General features: G+C 46.0%; 1 pseudogene; it reads right to left on the bottom strand.

Annotated features, from left to right (window-relative positions):
• LOC121232414 overlaps positions 1 to 12,389 on the bottom strand; it is a 250,283-nt pseudogene that overhangs the window by 129,717 nt on the left and 108,177 nt on the right.

Genomic DNA, 12,389 nt, shown 5'->3' with positions numbered 1-12,389 from the left:
ATGGTATGGAATATCTGTTTGGCTAGTTTAGGTCAGCTGTCCTGGCTATGTCCCCTCCCAAGATCCTGCCCAGCCGCAGCCTGCGGGTGAGGTGGGGGCGAAATGTTGGAGAGACAGCCTTGATGCTGCGCCAGCGCTGCTCAGCAGTAGCCAAAACACTGGTGTGTTATCAACACCTTTCTAGCTACCAATACAGAGCACAGCACTGCGAGGGCTGCTATGGGGAGAATTAACTCCATCTCAGCCACACCCAATACAATGACCATGTCCCTTAAAAATTCCATATGCTTTGAGATTCCCGATAGCATTTTCCCCAGTAAAATTACAAGCACTACTTGGGTTCCACCCATTTTTCCATTCCCAACATTCACTTTTTCATAAGTCATGAGATTCAAGGTTTCCTCCTCAGGGAAGAAGATAAATCTTTGAATCGTCAGAGGGAGTTTTTGGAGCCATAAAAGGTCCCCTGAATGGGCGGGGGCGGGGAGGGTAATGGTATACAAACACCTTGATTGGTGTCATTCCAGAGGTGCATAAGACCTTGAATCAAATTCCAAGCTAAATTTGGAGAATCTTTTCCCTGTAATAACAGACAAAAATTACAAATAACAATAAACTGATAACACAAATAACAATTAATATAGTCAGGACTAACATGGGTCCCTTGCCGTCTTTCTCCATTTCTCTTTGGTTCTACAAAGTACAAATATAAAGCATAATCATACATTAAAACAAGGGTATTATCCATCATGTGAGGATTTCGTGGTCTTTTCCAAGTACATTGGTTGCTATCCATGCAGACAAGTTCAAAAGGGTTTTCAATGTCATAGGTACTTCCCCTACAGTAGGTAAATCTACCAGAACAGGTTGTCCAGGATAGTGGAGTGGGTGTATTGTATCGTTTTAAGGCGACTAAGGGGTAAAGTAATCATTAAATCCCCTCGGCTGTTTTCTGTGAGCCTCCTTATGTAGACCCACCCACCGTCCCCTGGCTCACTTACTAGGGACAGTGCATCTCGTTTCCCAACCTCAGGTCAATTAGATCTCCCTCTGGGGCTGAGGGAGTGTTTGTCTGCAAGCTTGCTTTAGGTTCTGCCCTAGTAGTATCTTGAGTAGGTGGTCCTTCTTTTGGGGGTATTTCCCCCTTTCCCTTCCACGCACGGACAAGCTTCTCCAGTGCCATGGTGGGCATCCCCTCTGTTAAATCTCGGGGAATTCCCCTCTGAATTCCTTCAGCCCATAATAAATTCCTCCTGACTCCCTGATTTCTCGGGGGGTGGTGGTTATTCTCTTGGTTCTTTTCTCCGTACCACTGCCTGTTGTTTACCAGTTCCTGGGTGACATCCCCCCAGGTTAGGGCTCTGCCCGCTCTTGGCCTGGCAGGATTTCCTGCTTGCAGAGTCAGGGTGTCCCTTAATTGGTCTTGCAACTGAATTGCATATAATTTTAGGGAGTCTAGCAAGCCTCTTATAAGCAGGGTCATTCGGTCAGGATATCTCAGTTTTTATCAAAGGGCGTAATACTGCTTTACCTTCCTTAAGAGATAAGGTTTTCCTACAATCTTTGAAATCTCTTAAAGGGTAAAGTGATTTGGGTTATTGGGACTCTCGTTCATCTCTCTTTGCTACGGATGGAAAACCAGCCTCACTTTCAGAATCAGAGTCACTAGCTCTGCTCCGGTCCTTAAGCACCTCACACAGTATTTTCTCCCTATCTCATAAGTCAAACAGGTCGGTACGAAGTTGGTGATTCGCCTTGCATTCCACATCTAACAGGGTCTCTGCTCTTTCCCTTCTAGCCCTTTCTTCCACCAATTGTTTTTGCAGTTCCCTCACTAAGTCTTGGAGAGATTTTATGCTTTCAGCAGATTTGCTTATACTCCTATACTGTTGGGCTGCCATTATAGTGGCTCCCAATACTCCCCATACCATTGCTTTTCCTTTTCCCGGAATCCGTTTTTGTTCTTTTGCTAATACTGTAATCCTTTCTGCCACTGATTTAGGATCATGCCAACTATTGTGAGGCCATATCATCCCCGGTGGGGTGGGACACGCTTTATATTCTTCCAATTTTTCAGAAAGGGGAAAGCAGTCAAGCTCCAGCATTTCCTGGGCAGCCATGGCTTGCCACTGCTTGGACCTCTCCCAGCCAATAGCTGAGAAGTCACTTCCCGACTCTCCCTGCCCATAAATCGGGTGGATCATTGGTATTCCCATCAGATCCTCCTCGACTCAGGGAATCCTGTCTGTAAAGCCAATTAAAATGTCACGTCCCAATTTCTCAGGATGACGACTCGGGTTCACCAATTCCCAGGTCAGGATTAAGGTGAAATGACACCAGGGATCCTTTAACTCATAAAACTCAACTTTTATTCGCTCACAACAAGAATTGGCATGAAACTACATCAGTAAACTATGTAACGTGCTAACTATACGTCACCAAACATATACTACAAGCCTTGCTTATTTGGGGATCAGTTCAGGGAAGAAAATAAGGAGAGCCCTCCCATTGAGTCACAAGGTTCAGAGCAGACCCCCTTGTGTTCTAGACTCCTTCTCAGAGAGGAGCCTAGGGGCGACTAGATCCACTCCTAGTCCCAGACTTGGTCAACGGTTTCTGTCTAAAGGGATGAGGTGTAGGGATTACGGAAAAAAAAGAGAGAGAGAGAAAATTAAAAGAGAAAAGAGAAAGATTTCACTGGTCCTGGGTCCAGCGTTGGTCCAGCCAGCTGAGGGGTCCAGTTCCGGTGGGCGCACGCATGTGGGGCTTCAATTTGTGCCCTTTTATAATCTCCTTGCCCCTCCTTTGGGCGGGTACACAAACTCATTAGGCTAATTAGGTGTCATGTGCAGTTTGTGCTTCCAGAACCTTCAGGAAATGGGTCGGTGGGCTTGGGGGTCATTTAGGGAGTAACTTCGCCCTCCCTGCAGGCATGACCGTTCTTTGACCTTTGGCCATATATGGTGAGCTGCCCTGCTCAGCATATCAGAACACCTGAATTGCGCATCCTCCAGCATGCCCACCGGCATGCCCTCCCAGCCCTGTTGCTAACCAACTTCTCACCTGGGGTTTGTTGCTATGCAGAGTTCGTTGTTATGCAGAACTTGCCCCACCACAATGTTTGAGACATTAACTCTTTCAGTCTCTCACACATCTCCACCCATACCACTTGTAGGGCAACTGTTAAAATTGATCCTAAGAAAAAACAATAAAAGATACAAGATTTTCTACCCTGGTTAAATTTGCCAGTATGATTTATTGCTAGTACTTGTAATTTTTTTAATTTCTTTTATAGATAGCCTGATTTTTATAGCATCTACCAAGATGCTCTGTTCCACCCAGATGTTGAAATTCCCCAAGCTCACTTTAAAGATATTGAAAAATATTGAAATGCACAATATAAATATAGTGCATCTAAAATTGGCAGAACAAAAAGATAGCCAGTATGATTTAAAGAGAGCAAGGAAAGCATTTAAACCTAAAACTAATTCCCAACATAGCACATGAACTCAGAGAAGAGTCCATCATACTTTCAAAATGCAAACGCAGTTTACGGTAGCAGATTTGATCCTATGTATTGAAAATCCTTTCCACAGGATATGCCAATCAAACTGGACAGCTTATCTGCCATGTTCTCTGGCTCAAAGGTGGGTAAGGACAAAAATATGACATGCCATCATATGCCAGCAGATGTGCCTGGATCAATAAATGCAAATACCATTTCAGAGCTTGCACTTTCCACTCCAAGTGGAAAACACATCTCCAGCCTTATCTTCATGAATACAAACAAAAGAATACCTACAAGCAAAGAAAAAAGAAAATAAAGGTATATTCTGCAGCCTGGCTGTGCTAACAACTTTCTTCTAGTGAAAAGAAGGGAAGAATACAATACAAAAGGCAAGTTATGCCACTACACACACTGGCGAAACATGCATTTTCGTAATAATGAACATAAGGAATCTGATGACAGAAAAACTAAGAACCTGAATACACAAAATACAGACCCCACAGATCATCGTAACATGCTACTTGTCCTGGCATAGGCCATAAAAATTTTTACTTTTGGCTTAAGAACTGCAACGGCAGGAGATTTTCCTCACTGGTGTCGTGGTTTAACCCCAGCCAGCAACTAAGCACCACGCAGCCGCTCACTCACTCCCCCCCCACCCAGTGGGATGGGGGAGAAAATCGGGAAAAGAAGCAAATCCACGGGTTGAGATAAGAACAGTTTAATAGAACAGAAAAGAAGAAACGAATAATGATAATGATAACACTAATAAAATGACAACAGCAATAATGAAAGGATTGGAATGTACAAATGATGCGCAGTGTAATTGCTCACCACCCACCGACCGGCACCCAGCTAGTCCCCGAGCGGCAATTCCCCGCCCCCACTTCCCAGTTCCTATACTGGATGGGACGTCACATGGTATGGAATATCCCGTTGGCCACTTTGGGTCAGCTGCCCTGGCTGTGTCCTGTGCCAACTTCTTGTGCCCCTCCAGCTTTCTCGCTGGCTGGGCATGAGAAGCTGAAAAATCCTTGACATTAGTCTAAACACTACTAGCAGCAACTGAAAACATCGGTGTTATCAACATTCTTCTCATACTGAACTCAAAACATAGCACCGTACCAGCTACTAGGAAGACAGTTAACTCTATCCCAGCTGAAACCAGGACAGTATCCACCCCTTATTCTATACCATTGACGTCATGCTCAGTTCCCATACCTTTAGTTACATCCTGGTCAGTTATTATCAGCTTTTCCATCCCTTTGAGACATATGAACAATGATATATATATATGTATACATACACAGAGATATCATCCCTTTAGTTTATGTGTTATGTTCATTAAATGTTCGTTGAGTTCATTTAGTTCCTGACTCTGGGCTCCATCTGTCATACCAGTCTTTCTGGGCAGGAGGGATGGTGCAAAGTCCTCTCAGTCGGCAGAGCAGAGTTGGGCTTCAGTGCAGTGTGACGAGCAGTTGACATTGGACACAGCAGCAGGATGGTGTGCACCGTTGGATTGTTGCATGCTGGAGTCAGTTCTGGTTCCATCACTACTGCGCTTCGCTCAGTTTTATCACAGTTCATTCTTGCTTGATCTAAGTGATTCTTACTGCAATACTATGGATATAGCATATAACAATTATAGTAATGATAACATACAGTAGCAGGGTTATATAGCAACTAATATCATACAGGTTAATTCTGGCTATTCTCACCTAAAATTAAATCCCCTTGAGGCACACATCGAACTTCCCCATCTTTTCGCATCACCAAGTGCACCCAGGCCCTTGAGCAAAAGCAATCCCACGAATGGGTTTACCTTTGCCTGAGGCAGGAGTAACCCAGACTGTCTTCCCTAACATATTTTTTGTGTGCACTACAGGGACTTTATCCCCTTCTACAGTATGTAAAAATTCTGACTGGGCAGGGCCACCCCGATTGGCAGATCCTCTGGTGTTGACTAACCAGGTGGCTTTTGCTAAATGTGTATCCCAATGTTTGAAAGTTCCACCCCCCATTGCTCTCAATGTAGTCTTTAACAGTCCATTGTATCGCTCAATTTTCCCAGAGGCTGGTGCATGATAGGGGATGTGATACACCCACTCAATGCCATGCTCTTTGGCCCAGGTGTCTATGAGGTTGTTTCGGAAATGAGTCCCGTTGTCTGACTCAATTCTCTCTGGGGTGCCATGTCGCCACAAGACCTGCTTTTCAAGGCCCAGGATAGTGTTCCGGGCGGTGGCATGGGGTACAGAATATGTTTCCAGCCATCCGGTGGTTGTTTCCACCATTGTGAGCACATAGCGCTTGCCTTGGCGAGTTTGTGGGAGTGTGATATAGTCAATCTGCCAGGCTTCCCTAAATTTATATTTCAGCCATCGCCCTCCATACCACAGGGGCTTTAACCGCTTGGCTTGCTTAATTGCAGCACATGTTTCACATTCATGGATAACCTGTGCAATAGTGTCCATGGTCAAGTCCACCCCTCGGTCACGAGCCCATCTATATGTTGCATCTCTTCCCTGATGGCCTGAGGTATCATGGGCCCACTGAGCCATAAATAGCTCACCCTTATGTTGCCAGTCCAGGTCCACCTGAGCTACTTCAATCTTGGCAGCCTGATCCACCTGTTGGTTATTTTGATGTTCTTCAGTGGCCCGACTCTTGGGTATGTGAGCATCTACATGACGTACTTTTACAACCAGATTCTCTAGCCGGGACGCAATATCTTGCCACAGTGTGGCAGCCCAAATGGGTTTACCTCTGTGCTGCCAGTTGCTCTGCTTCCATTGCTGTAACCACCCCCACAGGGCATTTGCCACCATCCATGAGTCAGTATAGAGATAGAGCACTGGCCACTTTTCTCTTTCAGCAATGTCTAACGCTAGCTGGATGGCTTTCACCTCTGCAAACTGACTCGATTCACCTTCTCCTTCAGCAGTTTCTGCGACTAGTCGTGTAGGACTCCATACAGCAGCCTTCCACCTCCGATGCTTTCCCACAATGCGACAGGACCCATCAGTGAACAGAGCATATTGCCTCTCATTTTCTGGCAGTTTATTATACAGCGGGGCTTCTTCAGCACGCGTTACCTCCTCCTCTGGCGACATTCCAAAATCTTTGCCTTCTGGCCAGTCCGTGATCACTTCTAAAATTCCTGGGCGACTGGGGTTTCCTATGCGAGCCCGTTGTGTGATCAGTGCAATCCACTTACTCCACGTGGCATCAGTCGCGTGATGTGTAGAGGAGACCCTCCCTTTGAACATCCAGCCCAGCACTGGCAGTCGGGGTGCTAAGAGGAGCTGTGTTTCAGTACCAAACACTGCTGAGGCACCTCGAACTCCTTCATATGCTGCCAATATCTCTTTTTCAGTTGGAGTATAGCGAGCCTCGGATCCTCTGTATCCTCGACTCCAAAACCCCAGGGGTCGACCTCGGGTCTCCCCGGGTGCTTTCTGCCAGAGGCTCCAGGTAGGTCCATTCTCCCCGGCTGCAGTATAGAGCACATTTTTAACATCTTGTCCTGCCCGGACTGGCCCAAGGGCTACTGCATGAACAATCTCCCGTTTAATTTGTTCAAAGGCTTGCTGTTGCTCAGGGCCCCATTTAAAATCATTCTTCTTCCGGGTCACTTGCTAGAGAGGGCTTACAATCAGACTGTAATTTGGAATATGCATTCTCCAAAAACCCACAACACCTAAGAAAGCCTGTGTTTCTTTTTTATTAGTCGGTGGAGACATAGCTGCTATTTTGTTGATCACATCCATTGGGATCTGACGACGTCCATCTTGCCATTTTATTCCTAAAAACTGGATCTCCTGTGCGGGTCCCTTGACCTTACTTTCTTTTATGGCAAAACCGGCTTTCAGAAGGATTTGGATTATTTTCTTCCCTTTCTCAAAGACTTCTTCTGCCGTGTTGCCCCATACAATGATGTCATCAATGTATTGCAGGTGCTCTGGAGCTTCACCTTTTTCCAGTGCAGCCTGGATCAGTCCATGGCAAATGGTGGGGCTGTGTTTCCACCCCTGGGGCAATCGATTCCAAGTGTACTGGACACCCCTCCAAGTAAAGGCAAACTGTGGACGACACTCTGCTGCCAGAGGGATTGAGAAAAACGCATTAGCAATGTCAATTGTGGCATACCACTTGGCTGCCTTTGACTCTAGTTCGTATTGAAGTTCTAGCATATCTGGAACGGCAGCACTCAGCGGTGGCGTAACTTCATTCAGGCCACGATAGTCAACTGTTAGTCTCCACTCCCCGTTAGACTTTTGCACTGGCCATATGGGACTATTAAAGGGTGAGCGAGTTTTGCTGATCACTCCTTGGCTCTCCAGTTGGCGAATCAACTTGTGGATGGGAATCAGAGAGTCTCGGTTGGTGCGATATTGCCGCCGGTGCACCGTCGTGGTAGCAATTGGCACTTGTTGTTCTTCAACCCTCAGCAACCCCACAATCGAAGGGTCTTGAGAGAGACCAGGCAGGGTAGACAGCTGTTCAGTGCCCTCTGTCTCCAATGCAGCTATACCAAAAGCCCATCGATACCCCTTCGGGTCCTTAAAATACCCTCTCCTGAGATAGTCTATGCCAAGGATACACGGAGCCTCCGGACCAGTCACAATGGGGTGTTTCTGCCATTCATTCCCAGTTAGGCTTACTTCAGCTTCCAATAAAGTTAACTCTTGGGATCCCCCTGTCACACCAGAAATACAGATGGGTTCTGCCCCTTTATAACTTGATGGCATTAGAGTGCACTGTGCGCCGGTGTCTACTAGAGCCTTGTACTCCTGTGGGTCTAACGTGCCAGGCCATCGAATCCACACAGTCCAATAGACCCGGTTATCCCTTTCCTCCACCTGGCTGGAGGCAGGGCCCCTCTAATTCTGGCCAGAGTATCCGGTATTCACTTCTCGTAAAATTGGCTCAGAAGTCCCTTCAAGAGGATCAGAAATAAGATCAGCCCTTCTACTCTGTTTGGAAACTGGAGCAGCATTTTTCCTAGTAGAATCCCCTTTTGTGGTGGTTTTTCCTCGCAGCTCACGTACCCGTGCATTTAGGACCGAGGTAGGTTTTCCATCCCATTTCCTCATGTCCTCTCCATGATCACATAGGTAAAACCACAGGGCACCTCGCGGTGTGTACCTTCTATATTCTCTCTCTTGGGCAGAGGAGCGCTCACTCCTAATAGCTGAGACATTGGTCCTTACAGGTGGGCAATAGGACATATCCTCTTTGAATTGTTGGAAATCCTCGGACAGCTTCTCCACAGCCGAAATGCAGGCTTGTAGGGAGGAGGAGAGATTTTCTTCGTATTGACGGAGTTGGCGAGCCACTTCATCCACTGTCGGTGCCTCTTCGTCTTTCCAGGTCATTATTGCCAGTGAGTTGGCATAGGACGATGGTGCGCTCCGTACAAATTTCCGCCACATGGGTCGTGTGCATTGGACTTCATCTGGATCTTTGGGTAATTGTGGGTTGTCCGGGTCATGATGAATCGTCTCTAGCACAGCTAATTCCCTCAGATATTGGATACCTTTTTCCATGGTGGTCCACTTGCTTGATTGACATATAACATCTTCCTTAAAGGGGTACCTTTCCTTCACACTTGACAAGAGTCGCCTCCAGAGGCTGATGGCTTGTGTTCCTCTTCCAATTGCCTTGTCAATGCCACCTTCCCTGGCAAGTGATCCCAGCTGCTTGGCTTCCCTACCTTCTAATTCCAAGCTATTAGCCCCATTGTCCCAGCATCGGAGTAGCCAGGTGATAATATGCTCACCTATACGGCGGCCAAAATCTTTTCGCATATCCCGCAGTTCACTCAAGGATTGGGACCGGGTTATTACCTCTGGTTCTGCCTCTTCCTCCTGTTCCCGTGATGACCCTGGTTCACCTTCATCCTTTGCTAAGCGAGCTGATTTTTTTGTATATTTCTTTTTCTGTACGGGGGCAACCGATACTGGTGCAGGTTGATCCGCTGGTTCAGTTGCAGTACCGCTCGCCGGGTTGTGGATAACCGCAGCGTCTGTCGCCAAGGTTTGGGCAGCAGCAGTGCTCGTTGCCGCAGCTGGAGGGGCTGCAGTGCCTGTTGCTGATGTTTGGGTAGCCACAGTTCTCGTTGCCAGGGCTGGAGGGGTCACGGTGCCTGTCACCAAGGTCTGGGTGGCCACAATGCTCATCATTTTGTTGTTAGGTCCAGAGACCTTCTCTTCCCCTTGAGGGTGCTGAGTTGTGTCGAACAGGGCTCGATAGGCATGGGCCAGGCCCCAGCACGTTGCAGTGATTTGTATCTCTCTGGAGCTGCCGGGGTGACAGCATACCTTTTCCAAATATTTTACTAGTTCTTCTGGATTCTGCACTTGTTCAGGGGTGAATTTCCAAAACATTGGAGGTGGCCACTTTTCTAAGTACTTGCCCATACTACCCCACACACCCTGCCACTCATAATTATCCAGCCTCGGGGCAGACCTCTGGGTGATCTTCTTAAATAGTTGTTTAACCTTAAACAAGACCTGAACCACATTCAGGAGCATGCTAATTCCCAGCAATAGGGCTAGGACCGTGCTGGTATCAACATCCCAAGGGTATTCAAATTTTTCAAAATTCCCAAACACCATTGTAACTGGACTGAAGGAGAAAGGAGAGGGGAAGAAAGGTATCCCACTCATAGACTGGTTTTCCAAGGAGGAAAGGTAAATGGTATAATTATTAATAGTTTCCCACAGATGGCTCCCGCCGTATAAAGGTGACAATGCTGAGTGCAAATACCGGATTAATTCCACAACTGATGACTTTATCATACCATAAACCAGTGTTATACAACACATCAAAGCGAAAACCTTAATCCACCTCCCATGGATGATAAGCAGCAGAAGAGGGACTACATACAGCAAGCGAGGTGATACATAACAGAACTTTAAAAACCAGAGCAACAACTCTAACACATAAATCAACATAATGACCAGCGACTATTAGACCAATATAATGAATGCTTATAACAATTTTGTTTTAACGAGCTCTGGTCAGGTTTGTCGTTATCTCAACCCTTCGTGCCCCACATTGGGCGCCAAAATGGACTGTCGTGGTTTAACCCCAGCCAGCAACTAAGCACCACGCAGCCGCTCACTCACTCCCCCCCCCACCCAGTGGGATGGGGGAGAAAATCGGGAAAAGAAGCAAATCCACGGGTTGAGATAAGAACAGTTTAATAGAACAGAAAAGAAGAAACGAATAATGATAATGATAACACTAATAAAATGACAACAGCAATAATGAAAGGATTGGAATGTACAAATGATGCGCAGTGCAATTGCTCACCACCCGCCGACCGGCACCCAGCTAGTCCCCGAGCGGCAATTCCCCGCCCCCACTTCCCAGTTCCTATACTGGATGGGACGTCACATGGTATGGAATATCCCGTTGGCCACTTTGGGTCAGCTGCCCTGGCTGTGTCCTGTGCCAACTTCTTGTGCCCCTCCAGCTTTCTCGCTGGCTGGGCATGAGAAGCTGAAAAATCCTTGACATTAGTCTAAACACTACTAGCAGCAACTGAAAACATCGGTGTTATCAACATTCTTCTCATACTGAACTCAAAACATAGCACCGTACCAGCTACTAGGAAGACAGTTAACTCTATTCCAGCTGAAACCAGGACAACTGGCAAGAAAGAGTTTGTTTAGAACATACCAGCTGCTTTCAGGGGAGCTCTGCCAACTTCTATAGCGACTTTCAGGATTTAAAGATTTCCTTTGGCATTTGCTTAGATGGCACAGCTACCCAGCCTCTTCCACTGGAAACTCTTAAGGAACTTGTTACTTATGTATTTATCTATCAGCCAGTAAATGTATGATCCTTTTTTTATGGAAAAAAAAGAAGCCTGGAGATTCAGCCATATACAATTTCTGTGCAAAACAGTCTCAGCATCTGAGAACACCACCACACATTTCATCATGTACGACAGAAAATAATCTCAACCTGTGCTGTGTGAGAATATGAAGCCAAAAGAAGGTATTGCACCTATCACCATCCACACAAAAAGAGTGCTATTTTTTTCCTTTTACATATTTAGAGTGCAAAATTAAACAAATAAAAGGAACACTGCATAATTTAGCTTTAATTTTCTATCAAATTGCTCATAATTGTAACCATAAAATGATAATATTCTACCATATGTGCACCTGCAAAGCCGACAAAAGCACTGGCCAGCCCCTGCGACAAGAAAAAATGGACCTGTCGCTCCACCTAGTGACCTTGCTGGATATTACTGCTCTCCTAAAACTTGCACAGAGAGCTTGTCAAATTTTGAGGTTAACTTTGTTACAGAGAGGGATCTAACACATCACTTTGAAACATGAAAATCTGCCATGCAATCCTCCTGCTACCGTTCTTCCTCAAATTACACTCCCCTCCACCCACACAGGCAGTCACAGCTTTACATAAAATATGTATCACTGGAAATACTTGCTGTTTTAGTTGCCTCCATGCATGCAGCCACTCTCCATAAAAACAAAACCAGAAAAAACTGTGTGATCCAGTGGGTCTGCAGATAATGCAGGGCTCACCACAGATGCTTGGAAGAGCTTAGTCAAGTCAGGTACTGAAAAGGCCTTCTTGTAAAATACATTTCCGTGATTATAATAAATTTCTGAGCCATCAAACCAAAGACATTATAAGGAAATGGGGAAAAATATTCAATACTAAAAGATTTTATACAATAGGGGCCTATAAAAATCAGAAAAATTAGGGGTATTTTCCAGACCAACAGGTCATCAAGGTAACCTGCACGCCAAGCTATATGTTTCTTGCCAACAAGTAGGAAAGGAAAATTAGTGTATGTGAACACCTTGTAAGGGCCCTAGACTAGAAGAGACTGGCT

The sequence above is a fragment of the Aquila chrysaetos genome (assembly GCF_900496995.4).
Source record: "Aquila chrysaetos chrysaetos chromosome W unlocalized genomic scaffold, bAquChr1.4 W_unloc_3, whole genome shotgun sequence".
In the NCBI taxonomy this organism is placed as follows: domain Eukaryota; kingdom Metazoa; phylum Chordata; class Aves; order Accipitriformes; family Accipitridae; genus Aquila; species Aquila chrysaetos.
This window is presented reverse-complemented; position numbering and strand designations above follow the sequence as displayed.